The 21,139-nt window shown below is 51.4% G+C and overlaps 1 long non-coding RNA gene across 1 annotated transcript in view; it reads right to left on the bottom strand.

Annotated features, from left to right (window-relative positions):
* The window catches only part of LOC115853345 (uncharacterized), a 242,590-nt gene extending 226,080 nt beyond the window's left edge, over positions 1–16,510 (bottom strand). Inside the window, exons 1-2 of the long non-coding RNA XR_009559776.1 lie at positions 16,372–16,510; positions 15,828–16,185 (exon numbers count right to left, since the gene is read on the bottom strand). This is a non-coding gene — a long non-coding RNA (uncharacterized lncRNA). The remainder of the gene's footprint in view (positions 1–15,827; positions 16,186–16,371) is intronic.
* Positions 16,511–21,139: the final 4,629 nt, after the last annotated feature.

Genomic DNA, 21,139 nt, shown 5'->3' with positions numbered 1-21,139 from the left:
ACCCCGCAAGACGCACCTCTGACAGATTCTCCACTTCCGTTGGTCAGAAACTCTGAAATCTTAACAACCGAGGGATAAAAGGGTCCTTTCTCAAATGCCGTAGCAGCAAGCTGAGGTCGGCAGCTCTGTGGGCGAGGTGGGGAAGGAGAGAAGGGAGCTGCTTGCAGAGCAAGCTCTTCTGGTTCCGGAGGTGCCAGAGAGCAGGTCCCCCACCAGGGCCCCGGGGCTGGAGGAAGGGGCCGCAGACAACGCTGTCAGCCGGGCGCTGAGGACACAGGGATGCGTCCGGGTCCTCGGGACTCGCAGGCAGAGCTGTGGGGAGGTCAGAGGGAAGTGAAGGGAGGAGGGTGCATGGCCTCCTGGGCTGGCAGGCCCCCTGCTCCCAGCTTGCTCCCAGCCGGTAACCCACTCCTCATACAACTACGCCACCTTGTGAGTCCACAGCACGCCCAGCGCAGAACTTTGGCCAAGGACCGGACCTACAATCTGCACTGTCCTGTGTTGCTGCCACCGGCCACACACGGCAAAGTCAACCTGAATGAATTAAAGTTTAACCCTCAGTCCCTCAGTCCCAGTGGCCACGTTTTGAGCACCCACGGCCACGTGTAGCCGTGTCTGCTGTCGTGGGCGGCGCATGTAGCGACATCCCCACCATTACAGAAAGCGCCATGGGAGGCACGGTTGCGGGTCCACAAAATTACACAAAACAGCATGCGGAACGGGGCCCAGCTGGAGCGACTGGGGCATCACGGGGGAGTAAGGAGGTGTGGCCACCAGAATAAGGGTGGGTTTAGATTCTCCTCTTCCTCCTTCCTCTCCCCGCTCTCTCCCCCATCAGAATGTGAGTAGATCTCACGTGCATGTTTATTTCTGTAGGGTCAGAAAAGTGATGGAATATAAAGGAAACTTTTGAGGGTCCGCCATGGCCGTGTGTTTTCACACAGTGATTCTCTTTATTTGTGGGCATTGTGTTCTGTAAAGTTGCCTTGTGGGGTTCCCAAGAGCCTCTGATCACAACATTTTCATCAACAGATCGCTACTTAACCACGTTTTATGCGTGGTTTTGTTCAAGGACACTGTGATGGTTAATTCTGTGTGTTGGCTTGATGGGGCCATGGGTGCCCTGCTATTCGGCTAAACGTTATTCCAGGTGTTTCTGGATGAGAGTAGTGTTTGAGTTGGGGGACTGAGGAAGCAGATCGCCCTCCCCAGTGTGGGAGGGCCTCACCTAATCAGATACGGGTCTGAACAGAACAAAAAGACCGAGTAAGAGGGAACTCCTGCCTCCCTGCTGGGCCTGGACGTTGGTCTTTTCCAGCTTTCAAACGTGACCTGGAACAACCGCCATCCTGGGTCACAACTAGCCAACTCCATGTCTAGGGACTTCTCGGTCTCCGTAATCACACGAGCCAATTCCTTATAACAAGTCTCTGTCTCTATAGACGTACCCATCCTGTTGGTTCTGTTCCTCGGGAGAACCCTGACCACTTCAGACACCTTATTCACTATATACGGCTGATTCATTGACATGGACCTCACGGCCATCGGCACCGACACCTGGGCACGTCACAGCCTTCTTGGAGTTACAGACACCAGACAGGATTTCAGAGTGATGCTTGGGGACCATTTCAGGTGACTACATCACCAACAAAAACCACAAACACGAGAAAACATGGCACTAAGAGGGGGAGGGGAGGAAGGGGACAGATTGGGAGTTTAAGGTTAGCAGATGCAAACTATTATATACAGAACGGAGAAGCAACAAGGTCCTACTGTACAGCACAGGGAACTCTGTTCAGTATCCTGTGACAAACCATAAGGGAAAAGAATATGAAAAAGAACGTGTATATATACATATATATATATATATATATGTATAACTGAATCATTTTGCTGTACAGCAGAAATTAACACAACACCAGAAATCAACTAGACTTCAATTGTTTTTTAAAAGTGAAAACATGGCACTAAATTAGACAACAAAAGGGCTTGTTCACTGTGAGAGCCGAGCCCAGAAGGCTTGGCCTCCCCTCCCGCCCGGAGCGTGTATTGTCGGAAGACCCGCTCCTGTGCTTCTCGAGGACCACCAGGGAAAGCCCCCCAGCCCCTTTGGTACTGACTTCAGGGTTACAAAGGCATTTGGGTGAGCAGGTGGATTTGCAAATAAACACCAAATCCCCAGACGGTGAGGATTAGTGAGGATCAACTATCTACCACTGAACATCAAAAGGCAGCAGGAGTCCACGCGGCTCAAAGGCCCTTCTCAGATCCTCCAAGCAAACCTATGAATTGCGCAGAAAGAAAACCAAATCCATGATATGAAATCACAGCTCCTCGTGGTAAGTCCTACAACAGAGGACAGAGGACTTGCAGATTTGGTGCCACCAGAACCACCACTGAAGACTTTTCAGTTGCAGAGACCAGGAGGGGTCTCCTGGAGCACAGTCATGCCGTGTGGAGCACAGGTCTGTACATCCCCTTCACGTCCGTCTGCTGTCAGGAGGGACACCCCCGCCCCCCCCAAAAAGGTACCTTGATCCATCCTGTCAGCTGTGGCAAATCATGGGATGACACGTACGGCCACGTGCCCAGCCTGAAATTTACCAGAAGCAAAAATCTCTTCTGGCTTTAATGATTCATTCATTCATTCTTGCTCCCCAAATGCCCCATTGTATTTGCTCCTCCTCAGGTTTAAGATGGAAAGGGAGAAAAAGAGATCGGCCGCGCCCTCTGCTCTCTGGGGTCTGGCAACAAGGACAGCGTCAGAATGGCTCCTTCCTGGACATCGGCTGAGGGTCTTGGGCCCTGGGGGGCAGTTTCTTCCTGCAGAGGTCGACCACCTCTTGTGCTGGGTCCTGACCTCCTACCTCACCCCTTGAGAACAGGGTCCCTGGTACATGCTCTTCTGCAGTACAAACCAAGCTGGCAGTAGAGACGGACTGCCCAGAAAGGAAGAATCCTGCTACCCAGACCTGCTACACAGGCTCTGCCACCCTGCCTCGCCCACGTGACCATCGTCCTCTGGAGGGAAGGGTCCGACCCACTCTGTTTACACTGGCAGGGACGGAACGTGGCATGATGGGCAGATCTTCTAAGGGCGGTCGTTGTCTTCCGCTGTTGATCCCTAACGACTCTTTTAACTTCTCTCTGTGTAACCACCTCAAGTCTTCTGATCCCTCAGCCATCCAACCAACTTCTAACAGGAAAAGCCTCCACAGGGAAAGAGCTGGGCGCGCAGGCGGAGGAAAGAAGCTCTGGAGACGTTTTGTGCCTTTTCCTCAACTGATCCTAAACACTCTCATCGGCGCTTTCTTAGGAAAGGGTGGTCACTGGTTTGTTTTCATTGCTATGCCAAGTCTGGAACGTGATTTTTAGTAATGCACTCGCTTAACCGAATTATATTACTGTCGGAGAAAAACGGAGATTCTGTGGGATGTTTTACTCATCCTGCTTCCAGTTAGTTTCCATCATTCAGGAATTTCATGGTTATTCCATCCACGGAAAATCCAGAATTTGCCTCAATGCCTAAAATTGTGCATTCTCTTGCTGACATGGACACAAAGTATATACACTGCAGACTGAAAAGGTGTATGAACGCTCCTGAAAACTCTTTTGACTGCACTGGGTCTTTGATAGATAACGTTCTCCTCAAACTTGTGGTCACTCACCCCTAGTACGAAATCACTCTTCCTAGACCGAACACCAGGTACAGCACAGCACATTCTTCTCCCTTAGTTCATTTCTTTTTTCTCAGTTTTTATTAATTTTTATTGGAGTATAGCTGCTTTACAATGTTGTGTTAGTTTCAGGTGCACAGCAAAGTGAGTCAGCTATACATACACATGTATCCCCTCTTTTTTGTTTTTCCTTCCCGTTTAGGTCACCACAGAGCACTGCGTAGAGTTCCCTGTGCTATACAGTAGGTGCTCATTAGTTATCTCTTTTATACATAGTAGTGTATGTATGTCAGTCCCAATCTCTCATCTCTTCTATTTAAAATTGCCAGTCCCATGTGTCCTGAATGTTTACTGTTTTCCTTGGAAAGCAACAAGAGAGAATGCAAACTAGTAAATATTTACCAGGCACCAACTGTGAGGCGGGGGCTGTGTCTGACGCAGGGGCAGGTGGCAACCAATTCCAAGCGCCTGGCGTCCGTCTAAGCGCTCCTCTCTGCGTCTGAAGGATGTTTCCCAACGTTGACTTCAGCCTGTTCACGGTGGCATGTTAGGAATTCGTTACTAATGGTGACTTCTGATGATTTTCACTCAACAGAAGGCCATGTTGTAAAGCTGCCTGGCTGAGAAGCCTCCTCGAGACGTGTGATCTGGGGATGGAGGTCCGTGCTGATCCTGTCCTGCGATTCCGTCCTGCAGTGGGGTCACTCTGGGTGAGCTGGTGAGCACCCCGGCCCCAGCTTCTGTGTCTGCACACAAAGGGAATCAAAACCTGCTCCCTGGGGCATTTGTGGAGGCATTCGCTACACCACGAGCCTAGGACAGAGGGGCCAACGGCTCCCTAAGGGCACAGCTGCCCTGGGGTGAGGGGAACCCACTGAAAGCAAGGCTCTCTGGGTCCCCAGGGTCCTGGAGGGTTGGTCTGCCGGCTTGAGACTGGGGCCAAGACAGAGCCAGTGGGAGGGGCTGGACGCGCAGCGAGGCGGTCAAGGTCGAGGCCGGGGAGAGGCGGCCGCCCGTTGGCCGGCACAGCCTGGGAGGGGGGCACGGCAGAGGGGTTGGGGGTTCCTGCCCCTCACCTGGATGCCCAGGTGTTTGCGCTGTGCATGTGAAGCCCTCACCGCTCACCCTTTGGCGCAGCGTCCACAGCCCGAAGGCCCTGGGAGCACTTCGCCTGCAGCCTTTGTGGAAGTGAGCCAGCTCTCGGGCTGGGCCCCCGGCGCCATGTCTGGGGCCGTGTCGACAGCTCGGCCAGGCCGGGCCGGGCCCCTTGCGAAAGCTGGGAGTGGGTGGGACGGGATCACTGTCTAGACCGCAGGGGCAGAGACCAGGCTGACTTCTGAGGTTTGCCTGCGCGTGCTGAGCGGAGTCCCTGGAACGTACGGTACCTGGGTTGGCATGAATAACGCAGACTCTCGGAAAAACCCCTCCGCTTTCAGCTGTGCGCACCATCGCGACCTGGCTGTGCGCGGATCCCCGTCTAGCCAGCTCTGCCTCCATGAACAGTCCAGACCCCATCGCCAGCCCTGCGCCCCCCGACCTAGTAAGGCTACGGACGCAGGAAATACCGGAAAAGCATCTTCGTCAAAAGGACGCATGGCAAAGTTCAGTCCCTCCTAAGAAGGGCCTTTCACGTACACCCCCCGAACAGTGGGGACTCACACGGCCCCTGAGAAGAAGCCCCAGCGCCTTGCCTGGGTGCCTGATGCCTCGGCCAGTCCAGCGTCCAGAGCTCCCGAGCTCTCCCTCAGGGCCAGCATCCTGGACCACCAGCAGGAACTCGCTCAGCTCTGCCGAACCCCACACCCCTCCTCGTGGCCCGGCAGCCCCACCTGGGCACGAGGGCCACAGCCCCCTTTCTCTGGCAAACGCCCTTTCGTCATTACCCCTTGCCCTCGTCTTCCAGAGTCCTTTCCCCAGCACGTCGCCTGCAGGATTCACCCCTGCACCGCTGACGTATGACTCCAGGCTACGGCCACGCGGGGAGTCCCCAGATGGAAGAAAGGATGCTGGGACCATCCGCAGCCCCGTCTGGCCGCCAGCCTGACCCGGCCCACCTCACCTTGACTTCCCCCTGCATGGCCAGGCCTCCTGAGGAAGGGTCAGGAACTCTTCACTCCGTTAGGAATCCCAGCGGCCCTGTTATGGAAGCTGAGTCATAAAGACAAATCCTGCGATTTATACACGTCAATGAATGTCACGGGGAGCCTTTGCCAGATGAAGACAGGGAGGTGCTCGGGCCAGAGTTCAGGTGACAGCCGTGTCCTGTCCCTTCAGCATGGAGGGCGCACGAGGACAGCAACCACGCTGGCCTGGGGTCAGGCCCTCCGCCGGCGCCCCTCAGGTGCAGGGACGCAGTCCCCAGGGGAGAGTCTGTGTCCCCTCCGCCGGTGCCCCTCAGGTGCAGGACACAGTCCCCAGGGGAGAGTCCATGTCCTCCTTCCCAGGGACACTTCTGAGCAGACAGACTCACCGCCCACAAGTGCGGAGAGATGGCAGGACTCACCCCAGGATAACCGTTACGCGGTACAAAAGGTACCAACCAAGACGGCACCTGAAGACCTGCAGCCCGACTCACGCTTCTGCTGAGCACAGACGCCAGCTCTGAGCCGGCTCCGGGGGCTGGCACCTTCCAGACGCACAGAGGCCCGTGGTGGCCTCGTCAGTCCGCTGTCCGCGGCCTCCTGCCTCCTCTGTGCGGGGCCCGCACGCGGAGGGCAGGGAGGGGCCCGAGGAAGGGGGTCACTCCGGATCTGCGGAGCAGGTGTCATGACCAGGAAACCCACCTACGCGGCTTGCCGGGCTCTCGGCCCCGCCCGCCAGAGTCTTAAAAGTTTTCAGAGAGGCCTTAGCAGGGTTCAGGCGTGTACACCATCCGGGGGGTCTCAGGCACACCTTGCTCTCTCGAGCCTGCTTCGTTGGAACAGTTCCCACGGCGGGAACACTGGGCGGAGCCTACATGCCAAGGCCGGGGAGGGGGTGACGGGCCTCTGATTGCCCACGTCCAGGAGGGTCATCCGGCGGTCACGCCCTCTCGATGACCTCCTCCAACAGTCAGTAGCAACATCCTTTAGCTTTTGCCTCCATTCACTGTGACCTCAATTTCCCCTGATGCAAAAGCAGCTCTTTTTGCAAAGATACGAGGTACTCATCATGCAAACATGCAGCTGAGGAGTGAGATGTTGGTGGCAGGGCTGTATCAAAGGAGTGAAGCTCTAAGTGTGGATTTCAGTCCTCAGCCGAAGGGGAGAGGGATGTTTTCCTTCTGGCTATGGTTAGGACGGCTTCTCCTTTCTATAAAGCTGGCCGCACAGGTTCGCGTTCTCTGACTCAGGACGGGTCAGGGACAGTCAGCAGGCACAGGACGGGTCTTCTGTGTGCTCAGAAAATCCAAGCCAAAGAAGATCCAGATAGAATATCTGCTTATTCATAGTCTGATTCGTTTGGGGTTTTTCTGATTTTTCTCATATGAAAGCAAAGAGATTTCAGGTCAAAAAAAAAAAGACTAGAAGAATCACACCAGAGATTAAGATCAACTGCCTTTGGGTGATTTTTATTATTTTTCGAGTATTTTTTAATTTGCATTAATGAGCTTATATTACCTTTATAAAGAAAAATAGACTTGTGAAATTTAATGATTACAGGGTAGATTTTATATGGCAAAAAAAGTTTTAATGGCAATTCAAAGCATGTAGAAACCGTAAGGTAACATCTGACTTAAAAAAGACAATGAAACTCTGCTGATTTGATTTTTGTCCCTCGGGTTCCATTGTACGCTGTTCTCTTGTGCCATGCTGCTAATTCTATTTGAGTGGATTTGTCCATATAAACAAATACCCTAAGAGGCAGAGATAAACCAAGTAATTATGTATTTGAGGAGGCTTGACAGGAACTTTTCAGGATGACATCAGCTCCAGGTGACGGGCTAACTCTACATTTGGTCTGGGATAGAACCGCCAGGTTGCAGGGTGGGGCTGGGTTTCCAGAACCTTCCCAGTGCCGCCCCTCCCCCCATGCATCCTCCTTTCTCTCCCCACGGCCCCCCTAGTGCCCTGGGGTGCAGAGAGAAAATGCTGGCCTGACAATTTCTCTGCTGCCAGGTTGACTTCAGACAGTTAGGAGAGCCCTAAATCTATACTTTTTGGATTTCCTTTATTTCATCTTTTTTTAAAACGATTTCTTTCGCAGGCGTTTTTTTGATGAGCCCCTTGCTGGGTGCTCTCAGCCTGGCCCTCCTCGGCACCCCCTCCTCTGCAACGCCCCCTCTTCACTCCGTCTGGGCCTCGGAAACTGTCACCTATAAACTCCATCACCTGGTTCTTTTGCTCCTGTCTGCTTCTTGCCAATGGGAGACATTTGTAGAAAACTGAGTATTCCAGAAGAGAGAGCGTCTGGGGTGTTTATTTACGAAAACAGGTGGCGGCTCAGTGGGGGCTGCGTTCCTCCCCCTGAATCCACAGTGCCTGGTGCTTCTTCCAGGGCAGAGGCTTTGGGTGGCCCCAGCCCCGGGCAGGGGGGCTGCCCCATCACTCCTGGCCCCTCAGCCCCGCCTGCTTCTTTATAGAGTATTTGCCGGAAACTCCTCACTTGCCTTTTTTGAATCTGCCATGAATTTCGTGCCAGGACGCCACCAGCAAATGTTCACAATGTGTTAGACCAGCAACACCTGCACTGCTTATGAGAACAAACACCCATGTATCAGGAGAGCACCAAATCCTTTTCCATAAGGCATCTATATGCTCTAGATCATCAACTTCTCGATCAGGGTGAACGTAAGCGCCCCCCCCCCCGAGGGGTTCTCTCCTATCCAGGTGACCTTGAGAGTCCCGTAAGTGTGTGAAGGTAAGAAAGTACATTAAGGCCCCCATGGACCACCTGGCAGGCAGGGAGGTGATGGATGGAGTAGGAGACCGGGCCTCCACCCCCTCCAGGAGAACTTCCCGACACCGAGAGGTCGAATGCCACCCCCCAGTGAGGACACCCCCTGTAGTCCGGCCAGCATCCCAGCCACAGATTCTTGACCCAAATTTAAAACACAGCGCCACCCTCTTTTCTCAGGTGCCGCGCACAGAGCACCCGTTTCTCATTTTCGGGGAAAACCATTTTTTGGAGCCCTCGGTAACAGAACCCGGCTCATAGGAGGGAAGGAAGCAGGCTCTCTGACGATGCCAGGGCAGGAGGAGCAGAAACCAGACCAGCTTGGTCTGCATTTCTGGAGGGAGATGAAGAGCACGCACGTCCCGAGAGCCCTGCTTAGCACCCGGGTGAGAACAGCCAGAAGCCACGGAGAGCACAGCGTCCTAAAGGAAGCTGAGGGGGACGTGAGAGGCTGCCCTGAGGTCTGGCCTGGGGCGTCAGCGTGTCTGGAAGCAAGTTAGGACACAAGGCATTCTACAAAAGTAACGGGAAAGATGACAGTTCTGAGAGAACGTTTGGTTTGGATTTAATACTAGATCCTGAGTAGAGCTGACCTCCTTCCAAGGGAAGGGCGAAAGATTTCAAGTCAATTTTCTTCTTTCTGTAAAGACTGTGTGTGCCCAGAATATAAGGCAAAATGTTTTGTCCCTTTCAAAACAGGGCAATTTGTGTCTTTCTGAACACCCAGTGTTCTGGTGCTGATTACAGGGCTTAGTGCTTCAAGATGCTGTGTGTTCCAGGTCTCAGTTTTAAAAATTCGACCAACATAAATCTAAACATTGACGCTGTGGTTCCTCTTTACTTGAGCATCTCAGGGAAGAAGATTCTGGGAGACAGATTTTCATCAATAATCCACCCAGATATCCTTTCCGTCTCAGAAATTCAGCAAATCCTCAGATAATTCATTAATTATTGAAGAGTTGATCGGATTGGTTACCATAGCTCACCAAATCCAAGCTGTTACAATACAGACATCCTGATTCCACAGATATTAAAATGTAAGAAAGTTCATGTTAGAATCTGAGACACGGCAGGGACTTCCCTGGTGGTCCAGTGGTTAAGATTCTGTGCTTCCAATGTAGGGGGCACGGGTTCAATGCCCAGTCGGGGAAGTAAGATCCTTCATGCCCCGCGACAGCCAAAAAACCTCTCAGACACAGCAATAACAGCCACCATGGACCGAGAGCCGTTGCCATGCTCAGCAAACTCCCAGCACTTCATATGCGTTGATATTAGCTCATTTCATCCTCAGCATGGCCCTAGGGGATAGATCTCATTATCTAACTGTCCCAGTTTCATGGACAGGGAGAGCCAGCCTCGGGGAGGCGAGGGTGGCTGATGCAGGCTGTATCCAGGCAGGTGGCCCCTGGGTCTCGCCACTGTCGCCTTGCATCCAACTGAAGGTACGTCCACCCTCTAAGGGCGAGTTGGGCCTAAATTGTTTTAGTTAAGGTTCAACAAAGTCCAGTTGCTGGCTAACGTGAACAAGTCCCACTGTAAAGACAAATAGCTCTTGACGAGGGCAGGACTTGCCAAGAGTTGAGCAAATATACCCTACAGTTAAGACTGCACTGCCCAACAGAGTGCAGCCCACGGGGCCCACACTCTGACCCATCTTCTGAGAACTGCACAACTGGGGGGCCACTGAGTCCCCTGTCCTTGGACCAGGGCTGGGGGGCGCCTGCCTGAGCCCTACCCCTCCCAGGTTCCTGCTTGAGCCACGCCCCAGTCAACCCCACCCCAGTGGCCAGTGGCCAGCGGACAGGCTCACCCGGATTGGACCCACGTTCCACGCCAGGACCTCAGCACCCCGGTGCGGACGGACGCGAGCCCCCTTCCTGGGCCTGCGCGGGCTGTCCCCCTGGGGCAGGAGTGGGGCGCTTGGCGCTCTGGAGCCAGTTTACCTTAACCTACCAGGGTCCTGAGCTGAGGCCCCGGAGGTGCGAATTCTACATGCACGCCAGGCCCACAGGTTACCAGGAAGGCATTTCGTCAAGGAGGGGCAGGACCCACGTTCGGTAGCTCGCTTTGTAACTGAAATACCCAGACATGCGGTCCATGGGCCTCCCTTTGTACTCTCGTCCTGGGCTCCACAGATATTAGGGATGGGAGCCCAGCTCTACATGCTTCGGGGCTTGGCTGTTTGCCTGCTGCGTGTGTGTTCCCTGAAAACAAGAATGTAAGGATTTAAATGACTCCGGGAACAAATAACTCCTTTATTTTCAGCTGAAGGCCCAGCGAAGTAGCCAGTGTCAGGAATGGAAAAGATGGGTGGATTCAAATAAGCACCAAACCCAAGAGAAGGAGAAAGCAGACGTGTACATGCAAAGGTGCTAATCCACTTTTAAAGAGTGAACATGACCTGGGGTCACCGCCCGCTGCACTGCTCTTACTTAATGCCCAGCGATGGGACTGCGGCCACTGTCAGACCTCACTCAGTCCATTGTTTTCCTTTTAAAGTTATGTTTTCAAAATCTTTGCTTCAAACCCAAGAATAAAAGCAAAAATATTTTCTAGCAGAACTCTACTATAAGTAAAACCAATTGGATAGATGATTCATGTTATAAAACATGCCTTTATTGTACACTTTCTTTAAAATTAAAGGTACCTGCACTATAAGGTAATACTGAGAAAAGAATGAAAACGAACTCTAATAATAATTTCAACCATCGTCTCCAGAAATAAGTGCACTCGTAAGTTCTCAGGCATCAATCCCAAAGGACATCCAAACCACGACGCAGGAAATAAATGTTCTCCACGTTGGAAATACACACTGGATATTTCTAGACTCATAAGACTCCCGCTGACTAAACGCTTTCTCCTAGGGCTAGGACTTTGCATGTAATAATTATATCCTAAAACACTATTTTAACTTTTCAAAAAGAAGAGAAATGATATTTTGAGGATGTATCCAATACTTTCCAAAGAATGCTAGAGACATTTTTTCACTTTCAAGAGAAAATATCCCAGATACCTGACAGATGGCCTTCTGAATAGTATACACGAAGGAAAAACTAAAGCTGGGGTAAAATATGTAATTGCATATTTTCAGGTTTGCCTTTCAGTAATGTGAAAATTTTCAGAAATAGCTGGAAGAAGATTCGGCCATTAGGTTTATGAAACGTGTGCTTGGACTGAGAGCACAGGTGAAGTAGGATCTGAAAACCCTACGTGTCTGCAGTGGACAAGCAACAGCCATCTGCAAACAAGCTTTTAATTTGCAATATAAATTTTATATTTAATTTTCAATATAGCACAAGACAAAAGGGAATCCCCTAAGTCGGGACAGCGCCGTACCACGTGGGTGAACTTTGGAGAGGTGATTTGCATAGAGCAGTAGAAAAGCATTTAACCCAAGGCCCCAAAGTTCCAAAGAGAGGCAGGTCAACTGGCACAGATTAAAACAGAAAAAAAAAAAAAAAAAATGAGACGCAGCTCTTGACAATTATCTGCATAATGTCCTTTGAAATGGTGACATTGGCTGTTAGCGCTAAAAAAACCTGCCTATTATTTTTACCTAACTTTTATATGTCATCTTTTTCTAATGATCAAAAGCCATTAGGTTTAATCTACATTCTGATTCCCTAAAAAATAAAAAACGTACTTTCAAACATCCCTATTACATACTTAATACGTCCTTCCTTGCCTTGTGGAAAACCTAGACCGGCCAAGGTAACCACACGTCACTTGACAGTCCAGGATTAAAAGACTGAAATGTTAATGGGCAGAGAGTCCTGCAAAAACAAGTAACGAAGAGCCTTAGGGCTCCATCGACATCTGCCTTAGAGTAAATCCAGGTTACTTTGTTCCTAATTTACAGGGTGGGTTCGCCTGCGTGAGGCCACATGCATGGCTGAGACGGGTCCCAGCGGAACACGCCGACGCTCTCCTGCGCGGACATTCACCCTCTCTCTTTATCCCTCCTTCCTCCACCTCTAGAGTCAGCTTACAGTGTCATCAAAAGTCATCGGAGGAAACTAAGCCAGTCACCTTCACACCTGTCAGAAAGCGCACGCTCGACCGGACCGTGTGGTCTTGCACCCCAGGATCCAGGTCACCCGCCCAGAGGGACATGGGTTCTCCCAAGGTGAGCTGCTACCTGTGTTCCAGGTGAGCTTGCCATGGGGGCGGAGTCAGCCTCCCTGTCTCCATGGAAACCAAGGAAGCAACAACCGCCCACACTGGTCAGCAGCAGGCGGCCTCAGCGGGCCGGGGCCTCGAGGCTGCGGTGGACCCTCGGTCCTGCTGGCTCTCCAGGCTGGAGACCAAAGGCTCGGTGTCGCCACACGAGGCAGGATAAAGGCGCTGTGGCCGCGATGCGGGAGCCGGGGCTGTTCCCAGGGAGGAGCTGGCGGCTTTAGAGCCGGGACCGACCAGCTGCTGGAGGCTTTGTGCAGACAGGTTTGGGGCCTGAGCTGAGAGAGCTCTGGAAGATCCTCCTGGCCCGAGTGTCCGCCCGCCGGCCCCCACAGCCGCGTCTCCCAGCTGCTCACTTCCCGTCATTCCCTCACCCCCGGTCCACCATGGAGACCTGATTCAGAAAGAAAAGAGGGATGCCCAGCCCTGGGGTGTGAGGCTGCCACAGGGCTGCGGGCGTAGGCGGGGGAGAGTCTGTCCATGTCACCAGCCCGAGGCAGAGCCAGAGCCCAGAGCGAGGTCGGGAGGGTGGGTGCAGGGCAGCGGAGTGGCCTGACCCCGGTGACCCCACTGCTGGTGGAGGGAGGGCGCCTTCACATCGCTGTGTCTTAGAGACTCCACAGACCACACCTCGCATTCACCCTCCTGCAGCACCCGTGCTGCGGCTGCCGTCTGAAGGCCTACTCGGCCGAACGTCCACCAGGCTCCTGAACGCCCATCTGGTGCCCGGGGCCGGGGGAGGGGCTGTGCGGTGACGGCGGTGACCGCGGTGCCTGGGGAAATCACCTGTCACCGTCTCTGCGTGACAGCATCCCCAGAGGAAACACACCAGGCCTCCCAGGCAGGGGACAAGGTGTATCACTTGCTTTTCTCTCTTTAAGTAACTGAAGAGAAACCAGGCTCAAAACCAGAGCCCACGTGCCTGCCGGCTGGCAGCTCACCACCCACGGAAACCCCTCACTTCTCCCCAGTCTTTACCACGCACATCTCAGGTGGAGAGAACAAAGCCACAGCATGTTAACACAGGAATTATAGAGAAGAACTTTTCGTCAAGGCCACCAAATAGTTAAAATGCAGGAAATTATAATTTTCAGGTTGAAAATTTGCTGTGATACGGGATCAGCGGTTTCCATCATGAATAAAATCTCTTTTTCATCATTTCTTCCACAGTGAAAATACTCCATGAACTCTTCTTTACCAGTTCCCTTACATGAAGTTGAAAGGTAATTCTTTGACAATTAGCAATCTTTCCTTTTGCATCAATTTAACTTTAGCATAAGAATAAAGGCCCACGCGATGCAGCTCTGTCAGTGGGAGAAAGTAAGAAGGAACTTGTCAGATTTTTTTCTGACAAAGTATATAATGAAAGCCAAAAGAATCCTGCCTTTTTCCCCCCCAAATGAATGTGAAAGAGATTTTAAAAATCAGAATTTATTCAGGTGCTCACGATACTGAAAAGCACAGAACACTAACTGCAGCAGAGTGAAATACATACAATTAGAATCCTCATTCTGAAAGACTTCAAAGAAAGTAATATTCGTTACAGCTGAAAACACATAGAGGTGTGTTAAGTAAGGCAGCAAAACATGCCCTCCTGTAAACTAATTGGATAATGACATATATCATCCCAGCTGTCAGCTTCCACTGTGCCTTTAAAAGTTCCTTTTCTTAAGCACGCAAATTCATCATTAAAATACCACAACAACACAAAAATACCTGGTAACCAGCTCTGAACCGAGCACACACCCCTGCCTTATCTCAGTGCCGATAAACACTCTAGACTTCTGTCCTTTTCTCTTTTCTGTTCGTTTCCGTGGCGTAAGCTCACTGATTATTGATTCAGCTTCCCTGAAGCTCAAAGTTTGGTAGTTTAAAATTACACACCATGGTCTTCATCTCAATTTCTCCCTTCTTCCGTTCTGAACCAAGGATGGAGTTTGCAGAGCCCTCAGGCTAAGCCAGAAAATACTCATTATTTCGTAGGATTCTCACAAAAACGGTAACCCAGAGTAAAACTGCCGCTGTCCACCAAACAATCAAAACCCAGCGAGAATGACATTATTCTGACCAGGGCAGATGCTGCCCACACCACCCTATACATTTCTCAGCACTCAGAAGGGTTTTCCTTTCTCTCCCCTTCTTTCTTTTTTTCCCCTTCTTTCTTTCTTTTTCTTTCTTTCTCTTTTTTCTTTCTTTTTCTTTCTTTCTTTTCCTTCTTTCTTTTTCTTTCTCTTTCCCTTTCTTTCTTTCTTTCTTTCCCTTCTTTCTTTTTCATTCTCTTTCCCTTTCTTTCTTTTTCTTCTTTCTTTCTTTCTTTCCTTCTTTCTTTCTCTCTCTCTCTCTCCCCCCACCCTCTCTCTCCCTCCCTCCCTTCCTTCCTTCCTTTCTTTTTCTCTGTTTGCCCTTTGAACTATATTCAGAGCCAAGAAATTGGACCATAAAAAGCAACCAGAAATGATTCTCCAGAGCACAGCCAGGGCATCCTATCAGAATGGAAGTGTTCACGCTTGGTTACTCTTACAGTCACTGGGAGACGGTAACAGAACATGACCTCCAGGGAACATCCCCTCACCTGACTGGCCCCGGCCCCTAGGTCTGGGTCCAGGAGCGCCATGGCTATTTTCACAAGCACAGCAAACACTTAAAGGTGGGGCTGGCACACACTTCTGCAATCCCCAGATCGTAACTTTTCACCAACTTGAGAGAGAACAAAAGTCTCCGTTGCCCAGGTAGCAACAGTCGTAATGAATCGCAGGTGGCAATCCAGCCCCACCTGAGTCCCACGGCAGGTCACTCCTGCCCAGGAGAAAGCATCCGTCTGCCTCCTGGTCACACAGTGATCTCGAGGACCCCGAGCGCGACCCCAGCGGCCAGCACACACGCCCCCAGGGCTCCCACGAAAGGATCCCACGCCGGATCCCGGGCAGAGCTGCTGTGGCCCAACCTGTGATCGGGGGGCAGTCACTGCAGTACAGACGACCAGACCCTCCCCCCGCACCCCAACACAGCAGAAGAGGCATGGCCGGCTGTGCTCCCACACGTCCCCCTCCCCATGCCGCCCAAGGACACCCCCTCCGGCAGGGGGGCCCCGCAGCATACCTCCTGCGCCGGCGTCCGGCTGCCTGTCTGGGCCGGGGCTCTGGGACTCCCTGGTCCTCGTGGCACTGAGAGGTGGCTCCGGAGCATCCCAGCGTCCTGGGGCAGCAGGCGGGGTCTCCGCAGCCGCGGAGGCCGAGGCGGCGACGAGCACAGCTGGAGACCGTCCACAATGAGTCAAATGTTGTACGGCAGCAACAAACCAACCGGGAAAAGCAGCGCACACATCAAGCGAAGTGCCGCTTCTGGAGGACGCTGAAAGCTGAAGCCGCCGAGCGCTACATTTCCTCCTCAAGACCGTTGCAGCCAGCTCCTTCTGCTGTCTTTACTGTACCATAATGCACTAGGTCTGGCTTTTACCCTATTGAAAGAACATGAATATATTATTATCCACACAAAAGAGCGGGTTATTGTTTATGAATTACCAGCCTTCCCAGCAACAAAGGCTATTTTCATAAGAAAACTCAATTTCATTTTAGCTCCAATTTGATTACCAGCTGAAGAAAAGAAGCTCTGCTCCTAACCCTCAAAGGATTTTTATTCATACCATTGAATGGGCTTTATTGCTTCCTTTTCAAAACTGACGCAGAAAGCTTTTAGAGTAAAACATTGACAAAAAATTATTGCGCTGCTGTTTTGTGCAATAACAGAGCTGAAGAGGGCAATGATTTCCCAGCCACCCTTCACTGTACTTCAGAACAGCAAAGGCTGGAATTAATGACAGACCAGAGAGAGAGGAGAGCGAACGTCTCACAATGCACGTCAAATCTAAATGATCACCATACGCTGAAAAGCCCCCAAAAAAAGCCCACAGCTGATTGATTCACGGCTTTCACAAGAAAGACAGGCTTGAAGAGTTTATTGCACCACAATTTACTCGGAATTATCATAAAAACGAACGTAGAGACTGAATGTCACCCCGGCACGCTCCAAAGACACACACCCAGGGACTAGGTTCATGCAGGCATTGTCGTCTTGTGGGCAGGAGCTGAGGGCAGTTGGGGCGTCCGTGAAGGGGCTTCATGTGCTCTTAGCATGTAGGTCCATGACCTGGGCTCCGTGGGGGGAATGTTCACTCCCCACCAGAACATTTGTTCATCTTCGCAGTTTAAAGTGGGAAAAGTCCGCAGCTGCAAACAATGGCCCAGTGCCCCAGAGGCTGGATGCCTCCTTCCCACCTGGATTGTCTGTCCTGGGGTCTCCCTGGAGGGTGCCTGTAGGGAGGCCCTCTGTGTGTCAGCTTGTCGGTTTCCATTCCCCAGGGAAGCGTGAAGTTTGCAAGGCCTCAGCTGCTCACAAGAATATGGTTTGGAGGTAAACGTTTAAATGACACAGGTTGTTGCTACCATGTCTCTCTCCAGACTCACAGCACTCCTCTTTTCATTAAAATTGGAGCAATAATGGCTAAACTGGTGGGATTGCCAAAGAAACCTGCACTTGACATTATGCAAATAGAGTCTACAGTGTAATAACTTGGCCCTGCTCACGTGGACACCGCCCGGGGATCGGGCCAACGAAAACTGAAAAGATGCACTTAAGAATCTGCTTACTAGCCAGCGGGCCAATCCCTGCACTTGCTTGTCTACACGGCACCATCCGGTTTTACAGGTGAAGAATGTATCATGTTCAATGTTTTACCGGAAAACAACATTGACATTTAAAAACAAACTAACCAAAAAAAGTAAGACGACCCTAGTTGGCCACTACATTTTTCAAAGACTGTTGAATTTGAACACGAAATACAGGTGTTTTCTCTCTTCTTGAGTCAGGCATCTATCTGAGCCTCACTGTTCACTAGGAAGGAGGGCTTCCTGTTGTAATAAGTCATTTTCCAAGACTTCCCCTGTTGTCACTATGTGTGACTGCTGACGCCGTACATTGGTGATGTCAAAGCTAATAATTAAAAGGCGAGCTCCCGCCAAGCATTCATGTGCTCACAGATATCTAAGCGTTCAGCATTGGCTTGACGACAAAAACCCAAATAACTGATGCCAGCTTCACCTTCCCTAGGGTTTCTTGGCGTTAGGGACCGAAGGTCAAATATTCACAGTAATTCTGTCCTATAAAGTCACTGCGAACCCTGAATTAGCAAACACCGACCTCGGCTCCCGTGGACACACGGGGAGGTTCCCGCGAGCCTCTGGTCACAACATGCTCCCCGACCAATCAACACATGAACTTGTTTCATGTATGTTTCTGTTTAAAGACACTTTACTTAATATTTACCATGGATTCATTAACATGGAACCCACAGCCAGCAGCCCGCTTACTCGGGCCCGAAAGGGGCTCCTCTGAGGCACGTAGTTTCTCCGTACGTCACAGCCTTCCTGGACTTAGGAAAAGTAGACAGCACTTCAGCACCACGCTTTGGGGCCATGATAACAGCAAAACCACCCCCAAATCACAAAAATTTGAAAACTGTGGCTCTAAGACTGTGAAAATGTTTATTGTGAGAAAACTAGAACAAGAAATGGTTACCGTCTCATCTGGCCTGAGCTGGGGACCTGCATGTTGGTTGATACATATTTTGTGCTACACTGTACACGTCCGTCCACGAGTGACATTGCAAGCTCCGCGAATATGGATCTGGGGTTACAAATAGACTTGAGCAAGTAGGCGAATTTGCAGATATGGAATCATGAAAGAGAATCAACTCCATTCTTTTTTTGACGTAAGGCCGTTTGCATTTGTGTCCAGAAAGCTATGGACGGAACTTGTCCCCCCAAAATGCAAGTGTTGAAGCCCTAACCCCCATATTTGGAGATGGGACCTTTAGGAGCTAGTTAAGGTTAAATGAGGTCAGAGGGGTGGAGCCCTGATCTGATAGGATTGGTGGCCTTATAAGAAGAGGAAGAGAGCTCTTTCTCTCCTTCTCCACGTGAACGAACTGAGGAAAAGCCGTGTGAGGACACAGCGAGAGGGTGGCCACCTGCAAGCCAGGGAGAGAGGCCTTGGGAGAAACCAGCCCCACTGACACCTTGGTCTCAGACCTCCAGCCTCCGGAACTGGGAGAAATAAATGCCTGTGTTTAAGCCACCCGGGCTGCAGTGTTTGGGCGGCCTGAGCAGACTAAGACACAGTGAAAAGTGGAGCAGAGATGTGACACTTCATCAGCCAGTAACCACTAGTGAGCACCTACTGTATATCAACTCCAGTCCACAGTGAGGACAGGAGACAGTGGGGGTTCAGAGAGACCCTGAGGGAGGAGGCCCTCAGTGGGGGGGCGGGGGTGGGGGGTGAGTAGCACCCAGGTCAGGGGAGAGGCCTGGGAGCACTGGGGCCAGCCCATGGGGCCTGGGTGCCCACCCCACAGGGGGGCAATTTTTTGAAATGTGGCCTTGGACCCCTGACATCACATCACCATCCATTGTCAGGAGAGGAAGTTTGGGGTCCACCTGGTTGTAGGGCACTGGGAATCGCTTTCCTGACTCACCAGCCCAGGTGACCCCTCAACCTCATTAAGTTAGAAAAACATTGCTATCAGTCGAGCAGATTAGGGAAGGATAGAAGGAAACCGCCAGGCAGAGCAGATCAATGCAGGGTCTTGGAAAGAGCCCCCCGCAGCTGCAGCCCCTCTCGTCCGGATGGCGACCTGGGCCCAGCGCGTCTGCAGACCCTCGACCAGGCAGCCAAGCGTGGCTCGGAAACCTGCCCTCAGGTGCGCTTGCCTAGGCTTAAGTAAGGAACATTTCCTGACTTCAAGGGGCAAAGGAATGCATAGAATGGGCAGGAAATAGCCTCCCTCATCAATGACGTCAACCTCAAAAAGGGGGGGGCGGACATTGAAAATGAAGCTTTTCCCCGTGTTGTTGGCGTGTCCAGAAAGCCAAGAAAGTTCTGGCTCTAGTGTCAGGCACGCCTGCCACTCGCTTGGGGGCCAATTCCTCAGCCTCCCCGTTAAACTCTGAGCTCCTCAAGGACCAGGAGGTCCCCTCGTTTGTCCTGGGTTCACGGAGCCGGCACATAATCGGTGCTCGATAAAGCATTAGGATGAAACGCCTTAAACATTACAGGATGGAATCCAAGGCCTTCATTGTACATCGGCCAAGGTCAAGCGCTAAGAATTAATGTAAGTGGAGAGGGTGACGGTGAAGTCCAATGTTACGAGCTAGTTTACCGAAAAGAGAGGGATCTTTAAAATTGTGAGGCCCCACTTACATTTTCAAACAATTTAGAACGTCTTTCAGCTGTGCCGAGTGGTCTCCTGCCCCCGCCACGCATCATCCGGACACAGGTGAATCCCACTCACCTGAAAGCTTTCACCTGACCGCTAGGATCCAGACACAAGAAACAGAAGCCCTGCTCGGTAAGAAAGCACCTCCCCTGTACACAGGCCTGCGACCATCTGAAATCAATAACCACGTCATCTGGGTTCCAGAAAGCCTCACCAGATCTCCAAGGGTCCAGGATGTCCCGTGATACTCTGTCCTTACGTTTCATCCCTTCAAGCAAAGTCAAGTCCCCTGAGAAGCAAAACCCTGGAACAGATGCTAAGTCAGGAGGCTGCGGAAATGCAGAACAATGCTATCTAAGCGGTACAAGTATCCCTGAGCCCAGCCCTGAGTGGCCCCATTAATCCTCGCCAAGCAGTGACAGGCGTTCATGCCGTTATTGGAACGTGACAACAAATCTCACTGTTTCCCCCAAGGCTCCAAGTGCCTTGGGAAGATATTTCCCCAAGTCTGATGGTGTCAGAGGAGACATTCAGTCACTAGACATTTAAGAAGCAGAGGACGCTGCCTTTTAACTTGAGAGCCATCCACTGCTCAGGAAGAAAATCTAAAAACCACACTAAGTTGAAAATCACTTTCCATTGTTTTCATTGTCCAGCGTTTATCTTACCCCACTTGATGTTTCAAAATCCTGATACAGACACTTGAAGTCTGTGATCTGATGGCGTACTTACCCCGCCCCACTCTCCTTTTTCCCTCCTCCAATTAACAACAAATAGAGACTCTGGCCTCATGGAGTTGGCTCACAAGTTCTTACAATAAATGCACATCTGAAAATTAGACTCCAGATGGGTATGAGCCATTTTAGCCCCTATTTCCATATATAAAGCAGTAAGAAAATGAGCCAGGCTCAACCCAGAGGACAATTTACCTCATTGAGGAAATTTCAAGTTAAAATCCTCCTGGATTTCGACAAGACTCTTTTGCACTTGCTCCAGTGATGGGCATTACGGTCTCCAAGGCTTCTCAGGTGGTGCCTGGGGACAAGCATGGCCATCTGATAAGTTCAAAGGCCAGCTGTACCCCAAGGGGAGGCCCCCACCCCCAAATGTGCACTGGATCTGTCCTCTTCCGACCCTCCCC

This window comes from Globicephala melas, chromosome 18 (assembly GCF_963455315.2).
Source record: "Globicephala melas chromosome 18, mGloMel1.2, whole genome shotgun sequence".
NCBI classification, from domain to species: Eukaryota; Metazoa; Chordata; class Mammalia; order Artiodactyla; family Delphinidae; genus Globicephala; species Globicephala melas.
This window is presented reverse-complemented; position numbering and strand designations above follow the sequence as displayed.